At 37.2% G+C, this 12,547-nt stretch overlaps 1 protein-coding gene and 1 pseudogene across 1 annotated transcript in view; both read left to right on the top strand.

The window, feature by feature from the left end:
- The window catches only part of LOC148726487 (neuronal pentraxin-1-like), a 71,145-nt gene that overhangs the window by 38,822 nt on the left and 19,776 nt on the right, over positions 1 to 12,547 (top strand). The gene's annotated exons all lie outside the window — the stretch shown is intronic.
- Positions 683 to 2,335, top strand: LOC111335548 (uncharacterized; annotated as a pseudogene).

The raw sequence follows: 12,547 nt of genomic DNA on the forward strand, positions 1-12,547 counted from the left end.
AACATAAGAGTGTACGAAGACCATAAAAATATTATAAAAATACTTTCGCACGAATGGAGTCTGATTGCACGTTGAGATTTGGCTTTAACGATCTTATAAAAAGCACTTTGTACACTAAGCAGTCAAATTGTTTTCTGCATTTCTTAAGCACTTCGAAACGCTTTAGCTGGCCCTGGGTATTGTCCCGTGCATGTTCTTATAGTAGGGACCTTAAGCAAACCACGGCGTTGACGGCAGCGAGGACGTGGCAAAACAAAAGATCTAATTGGCAGAGCAACAAGAGCACGTGCGCTGTAAAACTTTGTACATTTTTTAGCCTTCTTTTGCAAAACAGCAACGTGAAATCACCAAAGTTTGCGTCGTCTCCGAACGGAAACTGCGATGGCAAATTATTGTAATTGCCATTTGGAATTCAGCGTTGCTACTATACGTTATGCTGAGGTTGAGGTTTGGCGCCGTAAAAGATAGTAAACACCTGCAGCCACTTTCGAAATTCTAATTTAAAAAAGAAATTAATTTTTTAATCGACTTCTTCCTTAGTGTCGCCGTCCTGACTGCTTAAGGTCCCTATTGTTTGGCAAAAAGCGAACAAAGCTTTTACAAACAATTGGTTTAAGACAACGTACGACTTGAACCTTACCAAAACGGATCTTGAGGACCTCCTCAGTGTAGCTACCAAAGGACAACTATTCTAATTCAATGGAGCCCTGTACGAACAAACTGATGGCGTGGCTGTGGGATCCCCTCTCAATCGTTTACTAGCTAATGTCTTCATGTCCCACATCGAAGAAGACCTTGAGCGAGAGGGTAAACTCCCTTCTTTCTATCGGAGATATGTTGACCATACGCTTATCATCATGCCCAATATAGAAACAGCATCTAACTTTTTAGACACGCTTAACAAAGCACATTCCTCCGTAAAATTCACGATGGAAACAGAACGCAATGGAATGCACCCATTTCTGGATATCCAGTTGCTGAATCGATCGCCACAAAGAGAGACAAAGATGTATGGTAAAACCCATCAATTCAGGTCTACTCTTTCACTATCAGAGTCATGTCCACAATCACTTCAAACAGGGTTTACTAAGAACTGTGCTTGATCGAGCAAAACGTTTATCTTCATCCTGGACACATTTTTCCGACGAATGTGACCGTTTGAAATCAGTATTCTCATGGTTGAAGTATCCCAAACTTCTCGTTAATTCTACCTTGACTCCAAAGTTTGTGACCAACAGCAGCTTTTATCATCATCCCAAGAGACAGACGACACGATTTGAGCGGTTGTGCCACTTAAAGACCAAATCTCACCAGATATTGTGAGGAATCAACTTAAGGATCTAAGCCCAAAGGTACACACCACCATAAAGCCTGCGTTGGTGAGCCGAAAAATTGAACAAGAATCAAATAGGAAGGAATCAAAGCCGCCAATTGTAAATCAGCAGTGTCTTGTTTACGATTTTCAAAGTGACCAGTATGATACGGGTTATGTACGTTACAGACGCGGACATTCACATAACACCGTAAAAGGACAGAAACAACAATCCTCCGCCATTGCCAAACATTGTAAGAACATGCACGAGGCAATGCCCGAGGGCATGCTAAAGCGTTTCGAAGTGCTTAAAGTGCAAATGACACGAAACTTTTTTCTCTTGTTTCTTGTGGTTGGATATCTGTAGAAAAGTTTCTAAGCATTAAAAGTGCTGGAAAATGTAAAAAGCATTTTTTTCGCTTTCACAATACGCGCAATTTGCTTTCAAATCTATCCCGGAGACTGGGACCTAGTTTATTGCCGTTGAAGTTATTCGTGACGTCACATTGTGTACCTTTGCCGCGAAGGTCTGTTGTCGCTAAGAGGAATTCTGAAGTACTTAGTAGTAGATAGATAGTGCATTGAAAGGCAAAGATGTCCAGTGATTCTAATGATTCCTTTGAGTCCGACTCTTATGAAAGTTCCATTGACTTCCAAGAATATGGGTACACAATGTGACGTCACGTGCCATTTTGGCCGCGCGATGACCGGGACAAATTTGAAGGAAAATCGCGCGTATTTTGAAAGCGAAAAAAAAGGCTTTTTTTCAGATTTTTACAGCACTTTAAAGGCTTCGAAACGTTTTCTATAGATATCCAACTACAAGAAACAAGAGAAAAAAATTTCGTGTCATAGGTACTTTAAGAAATGCAGAAACAAATTTCACTGCTTAGTATACAAAGTGCTTTTTATAAGAGCGTTAAAGCCAAATCTCAACGTGCAATCAGACTCCATTCGTGCGAAAGTATTTTTATAATATTTTTATGATCTTCGCACCTTCTTATGTTAATTCTTCGCGCCAAAAACGCTTCATATGTTGCAATTCGCATGATCTCTTATATTTTCCTTGATAATGGAGTTCTGACTACTCCGATACTCCGAAACGATTTTATCATTCCTTTATTATTATTATTATTATTATTATTATTATTATTATTATTATTAATTCATCCATCTGAATAAAAGCTAATAAATAAAATCACAGTTTTTTAAAGTTGCAAAGCGTAAGTAAAAACACGTGATTGCACTTTCGAGTCACAAATTCTAAAAAGAGTCCTACGTCAAATCGTTAACTTCTTTTACGCATGCCATCCCTTTTTATGCTCTTTACCTCCATTGCTGCATAAACCTGCAGCTCATCACAAAGGATACCAAAGTAAATAAGTATTACCGTCTGCATTCAGAGTTTCTGATTAAAAAAAATACTTGGAACTAAAATTTCCACGTTAAAAATATTGATGGCTCCAAGCGTATAAATCATCCGTCTTACCGTTCCCAATTCAAAACCCTTATTTTTGTTCTTCCAACATCTCTCGGGGATTTACCATGTTAGCAGGCTCAGAAAAGTAACAGATTTCTTTTGCTTAAATAGATGACTGTACAAAAATGCTCAAAGAAACAGATTAAGATTTTAATGTATTCAATTCTTAATTCTTAACTTTTGTTGACGAAGCTCCACCAGAATATGGCCGAATGCTGAAATTCAATTTTTATAATAAATAAGACTTTGTTTTCTATGCTGCGTCTTTGTACACTCATCTACAGATCCACAGATAAACATTGTATCCTGTCTGTATCCTTCTATTGGGAACCCGTTTCGTTTGTTCAACCAACTTTATCTTGTCTACTGATAAATGATAGTTTAAGCATGGCTACTTACAATCTGTTAAACCAGTTAGGATGAGAATGATAGGTGAACATGGAAAGAAAGATTCACATTCGGTAAGTAAACAAGTGGCTCAATATAACCTTGGATTGCTTGGCTACGAACACCATAAGCTTACGAACAAACTGAACATGTCGTACTCACCCGCTTATGAATCCGGAAAGAACGCCGCAAAACAGAAAAATAATTTTGAAAAAATGTTAATTCATTTATCTACTCATTTGATTTTTTTTCTCCATGGACTATTCAGTTTGTTTGGTATGTCAATGCCTTATGTTGAAATAGATGACAGGATTGTTTAATCAAACAAACAATCAGCCAAATATGGCTGATGTCTGACGATAATCACCCAATTATAGTTTATTACAGGACTTAGGTATTGATATATACATAATTATCATATTAATACTTCCCAGATCAGTTATATCGTTTCCATAGTCACATTTAAACAGTAACAGCCATCGCTAACTGTTATTAATATCCAGTCAGAGACTCTATTCTAAGTGTGATTGCAACTTGCTGATCAGTGATCAGACAATGAATGTCTGTATCTAATGACCCACGGAAGAGTTCTTTATTTATAAGAACGGATGCTATTGATAGTTACCTTCCCTTTCGGCTGGACAGACAAGACGAGATAAGAAAAGATGAACAGTTAGTAATGTAACTAACAAAGCTTAAGTCATGGAATACCAATGCATCGTAAATTCTAACCAACGTTCTAGAACGGAATTATGTTGCAGTACCTTTTCTTTACATTGTAAGCGAGTATTAGCTTCCAAACTTACATTTCTTAGAGAAAGCTGTGGTGTTCAATTGGAAAATGATTCTCCCAAATATGAAGCGTAAATATTCAGGGATGGGTTTGTTACGTGCACGAATGACCAAAAAATGTCCGCTAACAAAGCATATATGAAAATAGACTCCCGAGTACGATATATGGCACGCAACAAAAATGTAACAACAAGCAGTTACCCATTTTAACTATTATTTAATTAGTTTTACATTGTCTAATCTACTTAGGTTAGAGATTAAGTTAAGCAGTTCATAAAGCAGGCTTACAATCCTTCATGCCGTGTAAGTGTTCGTCTTGATCAACTTCCAATTCCAACATCCGCCGGCTGAAGACCACAGCGCTTGGCTTTCTTGATTTATCGCATTCTTTCCTTGTACACAAATTCTTCCGGAGGACTCCATAGTAAACTCTGTATTCTCTATCTTCTTCCTCTCTCGACTATCGTCTTTTTCATCTCTTTCCTCTCTCCGGATATCGCAAGGTCAAAAGGTCATAGGCTCGTCATATCATAGCTTCCAAAAGTTCAGTCAGCAAGCCACGAGGGCAAGCCCTCGGGCAAATCTCCTTTGTACTTCTCACAAGCCAGTTTTTATACATTTACTTTAGTTATCTAGAATGTTCTATTACTATTTATAGCGTATTACAAGTTGTACTATATTTGGAAACTGCTGAGTCACATGAAGGAAGTTTCTGGAATATTACAGATTATAGATAATTCTAGAAAAGTCTGGGATTGCGTGACAGATTCAGTAAAAGTAATTCGATCCTCGTAACACCCTCCCCCTTCAGCAAAAGAAAGTTTAGCCGAAGAATGAACTTTCTTGGAGTAATCCTACAATACATCCTATGCCCTAAAACCGTGATTACACTATCACTTCTCCTTACATGACTCGTGATCACAAAAGATCGCAAAAATACTCGCATTCCTGCAAACAATGGAAATATTATTCCAACACATTGACCAGTGCTCTCTCCCTCTAGAGCACTATTAGAAACTCACAATACTTCATCTTAAACTACCACAGCGACTTAACTCGTCACTCTAATAACTTCGCAAACAGCTTCTGACTTTGACCACATAGGTCCTCAATACAACCTTTGAATCGCTTCAACTGTAAATTGTTTAACTCTGGGCATACAAGCAATGATAACTGTCAATAATACTGGATGGTTCAAACTACAGGGTGAAATAGTTCTTAACTACATTCTTGCGAGGATCACCGATTACTGTAAGTAACTGCTCATGTCACTGCAATAACAAAAGTACGAAGCAGACAGAAAAGAAATAACTAGTAGGTAATAAAAGATTTTCCCAGACAAGGAAATGACTGCAAAACAGCGAAATGACTCGCGGACAGGGAAACGACTCCCGGACAGGAAATGTCTCCCGGACAGGAATTTCTCCCGGACAGTGGAAATGACTCCCGGACAGGCCCCCAATTTTGTTACGTGCACGAATGACCAAAAAATGTCCGCTAACAAAGCATATATGAAAATAGACTCCCGAGTACGATATATGGCACGCAACAAAAATGTAACAACAAGCAGTTACCCATTTTAACTATTATTTAATTAGTTTTACATTGTCTAATCTACTTAGGTTAGAGATTAAGTTAAGCAGTTCATAAAGCAGGCTTACAATCCTTCATGCCGTGTAAGTGTTCGTCTTGATCAACTTCCAATTCCAACATCCGCCGGCTGAAGACCACAGCGCTTGGCTTTCTTGATTTATCGCATTCTTTCCTTGTACACAAATTCTTCCGGAGGACTCCATAGTAAACTCTGTATTCTCTATCTTCTTCCTCTCTCGACTATCGTCTTTTTCATCTCTTTCCTCTCTCCGGATATCGCAAGGTCAAAAGGTCATAGGCTCGTCATATCATAGCTTCCAAAAGTTCAGTCAGCAAGCCACGAGGGCAAGCCCTCGGGCAAATCTCCTTTGTACTTCTCACAAGCCAGTTTTTATACATTTACTTTAGTTATCTAGAATGTTCTATTACTATTTATAGCGTATTACAAGTTGTACTATATTTGGAAACTGCTGAGTCACATGAAGGAAGTTTCTGGAATATTACAGATTATAGATAATTCTAGAAAAGTCTGGGATTGCGTGACAGATTCAGTAAAAGTAATTCGATCCTCGTAACAGGTTGCATTTCTGAACTTGATTTTTAATTACAGTGTCACGTTAAGGGTCTAACTGATTTTATAAGGCCTATGAGCAGCCTTTGATGTACTTGTCACTAAATTTGCTTTACTTATGTTTTGCGTTTGTCACACCTTTCATAGTCCTACGTCAGACACATTGAACATTTTTGCTTCCGGTCCTTGACGAGATTCAGTCGCTATCCGAAAGCAGAGATGTTAGCGAAAGCGAATAGAATTTTTGTCGTCAGTAGTCACCAGCAGACCGGACGATGAGAAGCCAGTTATGATAGTCTTCACCAGGAACGATTTACCGGAAGCAAGCGTTGAGCTTAATATTCGAGATGATGCACAAAAATACACTTTACACACATTGATGAATGTCAGCAAAGAGTTCATTGATTGAAACTGTGCTATTAAAAGCAAAATAAATTTTAATCGATCGTCGATAATAGTCCAAGGACACATTGGAGTTTTGTTATGCTCAGTATAGTGTATTATAATACTGTAAAACTATTAACAGTGGCATTTAGTAGTAATAGTAGTAATAGTAGAATCTAACAATAGTGGTGTAAGCTTTGAACTGTTTTGTAAGTAGTGTAAACCGTTGTTACACTGTAAATAATGTGAGTAGTCCTATTTTACTGTAAGTTACGCAAGTGACTGTATTTGTAATTTGTAAGTTTGTGAATAAAATAATAAAAAAAATGTTTTCTACAAAAAAAATTCATGTTGGATGAAATGCACGGACTCGACGGTGTTGTGAATTAGTCGAAAATATACACATACTGACGCAGACTCGATTTTTTCGAATTTTACGTCCAATCTACTGCCCATTTAACATATTATAATAATAATAATATTAAAATTTATAGTGCGCAAATTCCATAAAATGTTCAAATGCGCATTACAAGATTAAAAATTACCATTAAAATAGACTTACAATAATTTTAAGAAACAATTAAAAGTAAACTTAGAATGGCTAAAAAAAAAAAAGCTATAAAAATGCACTACGAAAGAGGTGAGTCTTAAGTTTAGCTTTAAAAATATTTACTGTTCCTGCGCTCCTAATATCCAGCGGTAGTTCGTTCCATAGTTTCGGAGCAGCACAGGTAAAGGAACGGTCCCCCATATTATGCTCTTACCTTCCATGTTTCTGAGGATTTCAGTCCTGAAATTGTTGCATCTCCCTCACAATAGCGATATTACTTGGAAGGATAGTCAACGCCTCCTAATAATGATTGTTCACCAAACGTATCTCGGGGTTTTTGATTTGAGGTTTCTCTGTTCCCATTTCGTTGAAAAAGAGGCTGTAATTACTTCAGGTAAGAGATATTTGCTTAAATGTTAGTCTTCAACCGAACCACGAACCAAATGTAAGCGGAATTTTACTTGTTCAGAATTCGAAACGTGTTTCTTGTGAGCGGAACAGCGCTAATCAATTGAGCCTCTCTAGGGGTACTGGTTTTAGGAAGATCTTCATTTTTCGGATAGAAATGGTTTAAACGTTATTCAGTGTTATTTGTTATCATGTGGTTTCGCGGCAGCGACTATAAACCACTGTTGACACCATTGTCAAAATCGCAGTGAAATGTGGTCAAATGCCAAAATTCAGAAATAACAGATATTTTCTGTAGTGTTTACGAGTTTTGACAGTTTCAAATCTGAGTGTTCAATTTGAACACGCAAATGTTGGCCAATTTTCAGATCCTCGTTTCAATCTTGCGATCTTCGTTGTTTCCGTGGTGATCCTCGCGTCTTCGATTTCTTCGGAAATACCCGTAGAGAGGCTCTTAATTCAAAATGAGATCTACTGAAATCGACATTTTAGCAAAAACAGAATATTGTACTGTGGAACACGTGGCTTCAGGAACTTTGGCCTTGTTTTGAATGTACGAAACAGGAGTATACAATCATCTAACCTCGTTCGTGATATTAAAATTATACCATATTTAAAATGTATCATGGTATTTTTTAAATCATTGTTTTAGGTGGATAAAGCTCATATTAGGTCAAAACGAGCTAAAGACCTGAAATGACATAGCCCTTCACTTCAGATGTGCCGTTAGTGAAAAATGCAGTGTTGGAATACTCGTTTATTTCATAGAAGCTGTATTAGAGTTAAAACTGGCAAACCACAACCTTTACTGAAAATTTAAGCCAACGTTCAACAGATTTATATTTACACTACATCTTTTCCAGAGCCTACCATGCCTTGTTAAGCTACTCGTGCCGCGAGTAACACCACGACCCAAGTTGTGCGTTCTCATATTCACATTTATCTATTACTGGCGGTGGTCCAAAAGATCACGTCTGGTACTAAAACCATTCATTCTGCGTATCTCAAAACATAGGAAAAGTCTAGAGTAATCACTGCACCAGCTGATACAGCAGACTCGAGTGAGGGTCGGTATGCCTAACGACTTAAAGTAAAATACATGAGTCGCCCAGCGTTAATTGTAATGATATTGTGTATTCGAAACAGTAACTTTGAAAGAATCAACGCAACTAGTAAGTTATTTGGTTCTCTTGTCGAAGAAGCTAGCCAAGTAAGAAGTCATTTATCCCCCTCAAATACGGTCAGGTTCAAAGCCATCAATAAATTACATGGCGATATATTATAAGGTGTAGATGATGCGTAAAGAGACATCATAGGCTTGTTGTCTGATCAGAACAGAATTTTCACGCCCACTGCGTAAAAGCCAACATCTATATTTTGCTAGCAAAGAAAGAGTATACAAACCCATGTTGCGCTTAATCTGTCCTTCCAAGGTAATTCAATTTAAGAGGTAAACGACTTCTTATAGACGGCCTAAAAAAACACTTCCCTGTTTAGCGATAGCGGATCAGCAAGGCACTTTAGTACTTATCCATTAGATTTGCATACAGGGCGCAGGTCTTTTCGTAGGCAGGGAGTTCAAGGTCTGCATTAGATATTTATTCCATACTTTTACAACCACAATTTAGGGTTGCTTCCAATCTATATAGGGCTGCTTCCGCTGGCTGGTTATTAAAGAAATGTCTAATTTAAGCGCGGTGCAGATCTCCCGTAGGATCCCAACGAAAAACTTTCACAATTTGGACTGGCACGCGATTTCACAAATGTTGTATTTGTCATGCCATGATAACTGACAATGATAAAATACCATGATTAAATACCATGATACATTCAATTATGATACATTTAATCACGAAATGTTTCGTATATTTAAAACAAGACCTAAGTTCCTGAAGCCACGTGTTTCACAGTGCAATGTTCTGTTTTTGCGACGTTGTCGATTTCAGTAGATCTCATTTTGAATTAATTAGCGTTGTTCAGCCCACGAGAAACACGTTTCTGAACCAGCAAAATTCCACTTACATTTGGTTCGTGGTTCGGTTAAAGACTAACATTTAGGCAAAGATCCCTTACGTGAAGTAATTACAGCCTCTTTTTCAACGAAATGGGAATAGAGAGAGCTCAAATAAAAAACCCGGAGAAAAGCTTTGGGGACAATCATTATTGGGAGGCACTGACTATCCTTCCGAGTAATATCGCTATTGTATGGGAGATGCAACCGTTTCAAGACTGTAATCTTCAGAAACATAGAAAGTAAGAGCATATTATGTTAAATAAGTAGTAGATTGGACGTAAAATGCAAAAAAATTGAGTTTGCGTGAGTATATGTACATTTTTCGACTAATTGAAGACACCGTCGAATCGGTGCATTTTATCCAACTTTAAATTGTAATTAAATCGCCGAGAATCATTTCCCTAAAAAATACTTTGGAGATCCAAAGGAACTACCTTCCACCTTTCAAAACCCAGATTTCCGGTTAATTATTTTGTATAACTCATAATTAAATCACGGGCTACTTTAGACTTATTTTTAATTTAGTGGGAAGTACGTCTGATAAATTCAATTAGATTGTGCAATTAAATGGTCAAGAATTGCTCAAATTGCAATCAACATATGTTTGTTTGTTTTTTTTTCAAGATTTTATACTTTTTATAAATCCAGGTTTTTTTTTTCCATTTTGTGGGCGTCTGAAATTTCGAGCCTCAAAGGCCATATTTTGGCGGAAATCAGTTGTTATCGATTTTCTCGAATATAAATCGATATTCACCCAAAAGAAGTATGCAGTGGTTTGTTTCACTCTTAGGCCAACCTAACACGAGAATATGAGCCGAATCTATTTTTTAGCTGTTGCCACCATATTTTGAAAATGTTCGATTTTTGGGAACATTTGCTCTTGAATTTTCAATTTTTGGCCGTTTTGCTTGAAACATGATTTCTGAATTGTAATAATTTCTTACCTGTTAAATTGTCCATAAAGCATAATTTTCAAGAGGAAAGAACGACAAAATAGATTGCTAGTTGAAATTAAGTGTTTTATAAAAAATTATTACACATGTACTAAGACAACACATTGATACTTAATGATAGATTTGTTTGTTTTTTTTTTTTTCTTTCACGGCATTTTATTTGTAGCTATATATTTTTAGTTGTATTTACGAATATTTATACAGGGTAGCCCAGTTTAGGAGATAGCTAGTTTAAATGGGGCTCTCTGAACACCCACCCATCCCACCACACATTAATCTCGTACGTGGGAAATTAACGTCTCCTACCCCTAACCCTGCAGGAGACAGCGCCCACGGTTTATTCGTCCTTGTCCGAGAAGACTAGAATATCTATTAATTTCTTGATATTATAGAGAGGTAGCAACTTCTCCTCAGTTATTTTAAGACCATGAGTATTGGTCCGGCCAGGGCTCGAACCCTCGACCTCTCGCAGAACACACTCCGGCGCTCTCACCAATTGAGCTAATGTAGCAAGCAGGACGAGAGTAACTGGGACTAGCCCAGGTGATTATTATGGGATTGAAAAAAAAAAGAAAAGGATCGTACGAAAAAAACAAGGCGGTGAAAACGACAGTTGAGGAGAATGTTATTGTTTGTTGTGTTAGTTATTTCGCGTGATTAAAGTGGTGTGCAACACTAACCGGGGGGGTGGTTGTACGGCTTAATTTATGGGTTACTAAGAAAGGCCAATGATCCCAAATGGAAAAGGCAAATAATAGTACTTGACGAAAATGTTCTGCGCGAAGGATTTTCCACTCTCTTTAAGTGGTTGAATCTATTCTACCTAGGTTGATTCACTTGTCCTAAAGTCCTCTGTTTCACTTATCCTAAAAATACGCTGAGCTAAATATCGATTTTAGACGATTCAAGTTTCACGTACTAAGCAATCATTAAACTAAATAATTTTCTGCATAAGCAGAATCATACGCTCAAGTTGTTTATTAAAAAATTCGTTACACTCATTCATCGATCCACAGAGGAACACTGTATCCTGTCTGGATCCATCTATTGGGAATCTTTCGTTTGTTCAACCAACTTTATCTTGTCTACTGATAAATGATGGTTTAAGCATGGCTATTTACAATCTGTTAAACCAGTTAGGATGAGGATGTCGGGTGAACACGAAAAGAAAGATTCACATTCGGTAAGGAAACAAGTGGCTCAATATAACCTTGGATTACTTGGCTACACACACCACAAGTTTAACGAACCAACTGAACACGTCCTACTCACCCGCTTATGAATCCGGAAAGAACGCCGCAAAGGAGAAAAATAATTTTTAAAAAATGTTAATTCGTTAATCTATTCATTCGTTTTTTCTCTTTGAATTATTTGGTTTGTTTGGTATGTGAATGCTTTATGTTGAAATAGATGACAGGATTTGTTTAATCAAACAAACAATCAGCCAAATATGGCTAATGTCTGACGATAATCACAAAGTTATCGTTTATTACAGGACTTAGCTATTGAGATATACATATCATATTAATACTTCCCAGATTAGTTACATCGTTCCTATAGTAACATTTAAACAGTAACAGCTGTCGCTAACTGTCATTAATATCCATTCAGAGACTCTATTCTAATTACGATTGCAATTGGTTGATCAGTGATCAGACAATGACTGTCTGTATCTAATGACCCATGGAAGAGTACTTTATTTATAGGAACGGATGCTATTGATAGTTACCTTCGGACAGAGAAGGTGAGATAAGAAAAGATGAACAGTTAGTAATGTAACTAACAAAGCTTAAGTTATGGAATACCAATGCATCGTAAGTTCTAACCAACGTTCTAGAACGGAATTATGTTGCAGTACCTTTTCTTTACATGATAAGCGAGTATTAGCTTCTAAACTTACATCTCTTAGAGAAGGCTGTGGTGTTCAATTGGAAAATGATTCTCCCAAATATGAAGCGTAAATATTCAGGGATGGGTTGCATTTCTGAACTTGATTTTTAATTACAGTGTCACGTTAAGGGTCTAACTGATTTTATAAGTCCTATGAGCAGCCTTTGAAGTACTTGTCACTAAATTTGCTTTACTTATGTTTTGCGTTTGTCA

Source organism: Stylophora pistillata, chromosome 7, assembly GCF_964205215.1.
Source record: "Stylophora pistillata chromosome 7, jaStyPist1.2, whole genome shotgun sequence".
NCBI classification, from domain to species: Eukaryota; Metazoa; Cnidaria; class Anthozoa; order Scleractinia; family Pocilloporidae; genus Stylophora; species Stylophora pistillata.